The sequence below is a fragment of the Arachis ipaensis genome, chromosome B01 (genome assembly GCF_000816755.2).
Source record: "Arachis ipaensis cultivar K30076 chromosome B01, Araip1.1, whole genome shotgun sequence".
In the NCBI taxonomy this organism is placed as follows: Eukaryota; Viridiplantae; Streptophyta; class Magnoliopsida; order Fabales; family Fabaceae; genus Arachis; species Arachis ipaensis.
Window position 1 is genome coordinate 119,350,974 of NC_029785.2, and position 7,509 is coordinate 119,358,482.

Genomic DNA, 7,509 nt, shown 5'->3' on the forward strand with positions numbered 1-7,509 from the left:
ATAATAATCCTATTATATTTTTAAATGATATTAACAATAACAAAAATTAAAAAAAAAATTAAATACATAAAAAAATAAAATTGATCAACTTACATAAATTGGATGATCCAAATAATTGATAATATGTTCTTCGGGTGCAGTATAATTACGTACTATTTTTTAATCACTACAAACTAATAATTTTTTTATATAATTTTTTTCTTTCAAGCCACTACTCACACTATTACTACTACTAACACACTGCTAATAACACTCTCTTCTTCTTCTTTCTTGGTGATGCCCCTCTTTTTCACAGCCTCTTTCTCTCTTGGTACATATGCATGAATGGGTATGAAGTTTCAATTTATAGAACTTCATTGCCTCATCGCTAGTTACTGGGGTGGGAGGTTGTCCTCTGCCTGCAACATGCCCCCTGTGGTGCTCCTGCATCATCGAAAATAAGCAAAAACTTGCAACGCTTCACGAACTCCAGGGCAGCATGCCCCCCGCGTGTTGGTAGAGCACTGCTACCTGTCTTTGCCCGCCACATCACCACGCCCGTTGCGTGTTAAAGGGGGACTGCCACGCCACTAACGGGCTCTATCACCACGCTCCTGGCATGTTGAATCTGACACCCACAACGCGGCAAAACACTTCCCTCCTCAATATTCAGCAAATACACCAATGTGTATTCCATATGAAAAATAATTTGTGTTAATTATAATTTAATATTTTAACGTTAATTTTGAATACCTCCGCCGTTAATGTCTATTAATTTTTAAAAGACATTAAATGTGAAAAAAGCTTTTAATACTGTTCAAATAAATACATGAATATTAATAGGCTTAGGGGTCAGTTATGGTCATCCTTTTACATAATAACATTATTTATTAATTTCAGTATTGTCGTTGAATTCAATTAATATTATTAATAAATATTTTACTAGGTTGCAAAATAAATTGAATAAGAGAAATCTCCCAAACAATTTTTAAATGAATATGGTAATCTTCTAATGTGTTGTGAGTTGTGACTGACATGTAGCTAGGGAAATAAAAAACTACATCAAATTCTAATTGTCATGCCATAAACTAGCAAAATTGTGTAATCTATATGAATAGTCATTGGTGTCTAATAAATCATCATTTTAAAAGAAGAGTGTGTGGAAAAACAACAACAGATTAATTGTAAACCCCGCTAAAATCGGTAAATTATTAGTTAATATATTGAATTTTAATTAGGAAAGTTAAAAATACAAAACTAATATTAAAATAGGATAGAGCTCATCGAAACGAAAATTTTGATACCAATTTCGATAATTTGGCCCAAAATCGGACCGGAAGGACCGAACCGGTTGAACCGGGGCCCAAACCGGACCCATGGGTTCAACCGAGCCCCTAACATAAATGAAGCAGCAGCTTCATCTTCTCCATTTCACCACAGCAACGAAAAACACAGCAAGGGGGAGAAGAGAAGAAACCTAACCCTCACCATTCTTTGTTGTTGTGTTTATTGACGACATTCTTATCTATTCTAAGACTGAGGATGAGCATGCTGAACACTTGCGAACAGTGCTACAAATTCTGAAGGATAGGAAGTTGTATGCCAAGCTATCCAAGTGTGAGTTCTGGAAGTCTGAGGTGAAATTTCTTGGTCATGTGGTAAGTAAACAAGGAATAGCAGTGGATCCCACTAAGGTTGAGGCGGTGATGAATTGGGAGCGGCCAACTTCAGTGACGGAAATCAGGAGTTTCTTAGGCTTGGCGGGTTATTATCGAAGGTTCATTAAAGGGTTTTCACAGCTCGCTTTACCCTTAACGAAGCTGACCAGGAAGGATGTTCCTTTTGTATGGACTCCCGAGTGTGAGGAGAATTTCCTTGCCTTAAAGCAGATATTGACTACCGCCCCTGTATTAGTGTTGCCTGAGCCGAGAGAACCATTCGAGGTGTACTGTGATGCATCCTTGAAAGGTTTAGGATGCGTGTTGATGCAGCATCATAAGGTTGTAGCTTATGCCTCACGTCAATTAAGACCTCATGAAAGAAACTATCCGACTCATGATTTGGAACTTGCAGCCGTTGTCTTTGCCTTGAAGATTTGGAGGCATTATCTCTATGGAGTGAAATTTCAAGTCTTCTCGGACCATAAGAGTCTGAAGTACCTGTTTGAACAAAAAGAATTGAATATGCGTCAGAGGAGGTGGATGGAACTTCTGAAGGATTATGACTTCGAGCTAAACTATTATCCGGGAAAGGCGAATGTAGTGGCGGATGCCTTGAGTAGAAAATCCCTATGTGCTGCCTTATCATGTTCCTATTAGGTTTCTTAGCACGCAAGTAATCCTATTCCTTGAGCGTTGCGCTTTTTATTTTGCGATTTTTGTTTACCCGCTCTGTTTCAAGGCTCCTAGTATATTATTTCTTTCAGTATTATATGTATATCCTTACTATTAAAGGTCTGTAATACCACACTACCTCTGTTCTATGACTTAAGCATAAAACACTGTGTAGTAGGGTGTTACATTAATAGCACATTGGAATTGCCATGAGAGAGACACTGATCTCTATCATCTCTTTCTTTTATATTACTTTATATTATTTTATTTGTTAATGACTTCTAGGAGAAGTTTTCTCCCATGTCTTGAACACTCTTCATTTTTTGAGAATGTTAGAGTTGGGCCATCAGGGGATTGACATTTTGAGGCCCAAGTCTACATTATTTTAGTGGAAAAAGAACATCATCATGTGTGATAAATTGCTATGTCATGAAATAATTTCATGCTCTTGTATTACGTTGGCACGAATATATTTGGTTGAGTACTCTGTCCCAAGAATTGTTCATGGTAGAGATGAAGAAGGACGGTAAGGGTGATGACTTGAAGGCTGTGCCTCCTGACATAACCTTGGCCGAGGACTCAGTTGTGGAGGAGTGCAAGGAGAAAGCCGCTACCACAGAGGAGGAGTTATCGGCAATAGAGGATTCCACCATGGATGTCTTCAACAAAGTATGGGAGGTAATAAGTTTAAGCATCTATTGTGTTAATTCTTGACAAGATACTATATTTGATATATTGGGCTTTATCTAAAATATGTATTTTTGTTTTCCTCACAAATTTTGCTTGGCATTGATTGAGCAATCATTATGGAGGCTCAAGCATAGCAGATTAAGAAGGTAAAGCATGTAGTCACTGGACATGGGATCCTTTTGAAGATCCTTTGGTTGGAATATGCGAAGGGACGTGAGAGACCACTAACGTACCAAGAGGAGTGGAGTTCTAGAAATAGAGTTTTGTTTGGTGATTTGAAAATGAACATGAAAACTCAAAGGGGAAAAAAGAAATTTGGTGCAGAGGTTGTGGATGCTTTATAAATAAGATGTGAGAAAAATGATTATGTAAAGACAACTGGAGACCAAATTGCAAGTTTCATGCTAAGGATGTAATGAAGCTTCCATCAAAACCTTCAAAGGGGAAAAAATAATCATTAAAGATTTAAGAGTAGAAAATAATATCTTCATGGTTTATATTTTGAAACTGCAAATGTGTATAGTTAGTTATTTGTTATTTTTAATTTTTGTGTGGTTATGAACATTTCGACAGAAGATGTTGGAATAAAACTCCAGAGACGAGTCCATTCAACAAACGCTTGCACCACAATCTGAAAGGAAGGTCCCTCTCTTTTATAGGGTAAACGCCCCCAAGCTTCATGAATGGTGGAGAATTCCCTCAGGTATGTAATATATATGTGCGAGTAATTTTTTTTTTCCATTTTTTAGGCCCCTCTTGTATTGTATATGGTCTTTTATCATTATATAAGTTGTGAGTGCTTATGTACCAATTGAATATGTGTGATGCTATATATTTTCAGTGTATTGATGTTTTCTGTCCTCCTAATGGAATGAATTTTGCTACTGTGGAGTTAGTAATCGTTGAATACATATTTGCCCACAAGCTGGACAACAAGTATGTAGTTCATTCCTTTGGTTTCTAATGGCGTCATTTTCTTTAGGAATTAGTTAGGAGTTGGATTAAGATGGTTTAAACTTCAAAAGGGAGCTATTGATACCTAACAAACACTACCAAGGTAATAGGGAAGCTTTATGGACGTCGCGCTCAGGGCAAGAAGTCGTGGATGATGTAATGTCTATGTTCATGGCTATATTATAAATTTATAATGGATGAAATAACTCAAATACAAGTATATGTTCTCCTATAACTCCCCTGAATTACTGTCCTTTCTGTCATCCTTGTAGGAGTTGAATCTGTTGGCAACTATGTTGACATATGAATAGGCAAATAGATGCATTTGGTAGTTATCGTCGATGTTTGCTATGAGTCTTCTGTCATGTAGTTGAATTTTATTGTTTGGGTTAGTGATTAACTAAATCTAACCATGTAATGTATAAAAATATGCATGTTGTTGAAATTATGAACATTCTAAATGTGATTTTTGGTGCAAATATATTTTGATTTAATTAAGAATTTTTTAATTATGATTCTTGTTATGATTCCTTTTGGTGATTAAAAATTATGATATTAACAATATTATTGTAATTGCTGCCATTGTCATGGAGATTATCTCTTTTTATTTTTTAAATCGTGCTTGACATTATTATCATGACTAATACTATTATTTTCAAGAAATGTATTACTAATATTATTTTGAGCATCGTTGGTATTAATAAAGTTATCATCATTAGTGGCATGTAAGCATTATTATTATTAGTATTTATGGTAATCTGATTAGGGTCGAATCCAAGTGCATTTTGCAGAAAGAGATTGGAATTCATCTAGCAGTGTTATATGGGCTTTGCTGATGATCTTACTAAGGTAATTGTTAAACATCTTCCATTACTTTCATGACAATTAAATTGTTAGGCTGCTTCAAAATGAATTATAATAATTTTCTTTCTATTTATGCCCCCTTCCACTTAAACTGACACTGATATCTTATGATTGTGGATATCTATAATGATTCACTCATATACTTGAACTCGCTCAAGTGTGACAAGCTGCGTGCTGCTAGAATCGATCAGATGTTTTATGTGATGGGTCATTTGTTTTTAAGTCACTCTTGTGTGAACAAAAAATGTAAGACATAGTATATGACATTTTTGAGTCATTATAGCATCATGATTCATAAGGCTAAGTGCATTTAAAGATTGTTATGGAATAAAAAGTTTTACGAAAGAGAAGACAATATAACACCAATAATAACTAACTTTAAATTGAAAGAGCTAACCATGAGTTACTAGTCACTAACATCAAAGGATTGTGTTGTGTGAGTTGCATAGTAGATGAAACTTTTGCATCCTTAGAGATCCTATGACTTAGATATATGGAAACCAATACATAATATCAAATTTTATCTTCTTATTACATAATCAAATGTGAAACAATACATAACTATTAGTAAAATTTATTAATTTATTATTGATAATTTTGTGAAAAATTAATTAACATGTTAATACTAAGCATTTTACTTAAATGGAAATTACTTTATCATTTAGTAAAAATTTTCTTTATATCTGTTATAGTAAACCCTAATGGCTAAATATTTTATTTAAATTCAAACACCATTATTGTGTTTATTTCTCTTAAAAAATGAACTATTAAATTTTTTTTGCCAAATAATTGTAGTTCTTCCAAATAATAAAGAAATGTATTAGTCTCGAAACTTATTACAACAAAATAAATATTTATATTTCTATGTAACTAATTGGTTGATGTATTTGAATTAATGATTGCGTGTGTTGGTAAACTCGTATTTTTGTTGGTGTTTTTCATAAATTCCTTCGACATAAGTTAACAATGCAACGTACGTAGTAATCAAAATCAACTACTTTAATCTAGATATGATTAGAGGTAACATAATATTATTTGAATATATTAATGTAAAATTAATCATAGTAGAAGGAACAAGACTTGTGTGTAAGTATACGTCATAGGTTAAGCGGTACTACGTTTGATTCTCATTTCTAAAACATCGCCAAATTTACTTAATTTCTCATGGTTATTATTATTTTTATTTTGGTTTCTTTCATGCTAAATAAAGAAGCTATCGAATATCATAGTATGCAACAAAAAAATGGTTAGCAACTGTTACGACAAACGGTGTAATTAATTTACTTCTCAATTCCTAAAAAAAGTTGCATGAAAATTGGAGTCATTTGTCTTAATAATTACTAAGTAAATTTTGTTGTTTTGCCCAACATTTTCTCAGAGGATTAATAGCAAAATGTGAATGAGATTAGTTGTGGATCTTGTTATTTCAAAGTCGAATTCCAAGAAGGAGGAGGCATGTCAGTTTACTACTAATATTTCGGATGACTCTGTAAAAAACTATTTTCAAAATGCTGATTAGGCCTTCAACGAAACTAGTACAGAAGATTGTTCAATCCACAACAGTAGCAACCAGAGCTTGACCCTTTAAGTGTCTCAAGCTTAACTCTTTTTTTGAGCCCAAATTTGCGACTAGCCTATAACTTAGGATAAAACAAAATAGTGCTAATACTAAAATACTACAAGCATCCATTGGTGCTATCTGTTGTTGCATGCATGTTAGAAAATGCTTGTAGGGTCTTCGGGATCTGGACCTTTGTTATTGTTTTAAATTTTTATTTAGTGTGGCACAAAAAATCTTGAACATTGATATTAAAAATGTTTGCCTAATGTTCATAGTGAATTTTCAATCTGTTTCATGAACTGAGTTACATTAACATGTTTTATGCGAGGTGTTTTGGTTGGAAACTAATTAAAATAGCCTATTCTTGAGGATCAACATGCTAATCATTATCAACTTTTAAAGTTGGGCCCAAATTGACAAAACAATGGTATCGAAGCCCAATATAGGACCATGTTTTTGTAACACAACACATTCTCATCCTTTGTTCATGTTCCCTAAAAAGTAATTAACTCATAATACATCACAATTTAAAAAATCAAATCATATATCCAAAGGCCTAGTAAATAAAAAATTCTCAAGAAGCCCAACAATAATACAACAAGAAGCCTAGTAAACCAAAACCACAAGAAGCCCAGGAATCCAGAGATGTAATGTGTCAACAAAATGCCAAACAACATGATGCAACTCTTGTCCCTGCCTGACTCCGACTACACTGATCGAAACCAACGATAAATATGACATACATTTCTGTTTTAGCACGAGTGTGTAAAAACAACATAAGGTGCACGTACATGTTCGACATAATAACTTAAAGACCTAAGAAAAGTAAGAATAAAATCAACAATAATACGCGTGCGTCACTTTAGGATATCGTCATTGTGCAATGACTGCAGCAATTGCAGCACCTACAATGTTGCCAACATAAGCCAATAACTGCAAGAGACCGAGAGTTCCAACAAAAAAAACATGCATTCACTAATTGCACAAAAAATTAATATGGTACAACATTGATACCTATGTCTCCCACTCGGCAGTAGAAAACCCTTTAGCACCTACCATGGTCTGGCTCTACGTTGTTCCTATGATGTGCTCTCAGTCAAACTCGGCCTTGTCGTCCTTTGTAAAATC

At 34.1% G+C, this 7,509-nt stretch overlaps 1 long non-coding RNA gene across 1 annotated transcript in view; it reads left to right on the forward strand.

Annotated features, from left to right (window-relative positions):
- Nucleotides 1-401, forward strand: part of LOC110272219 — a 9,114-nt gene extending 8,713 nt beyond the window's left edge. Inside the window, exon 3 of the long non-coding RNA XR_002363231.1 lies at nucleotides 387-401. This is a non-coding gene — a long non-coding RNA (uncharacterized LOC110272219). The remainder of the gene's footprint in view (nucleotides 1-386) is intronic.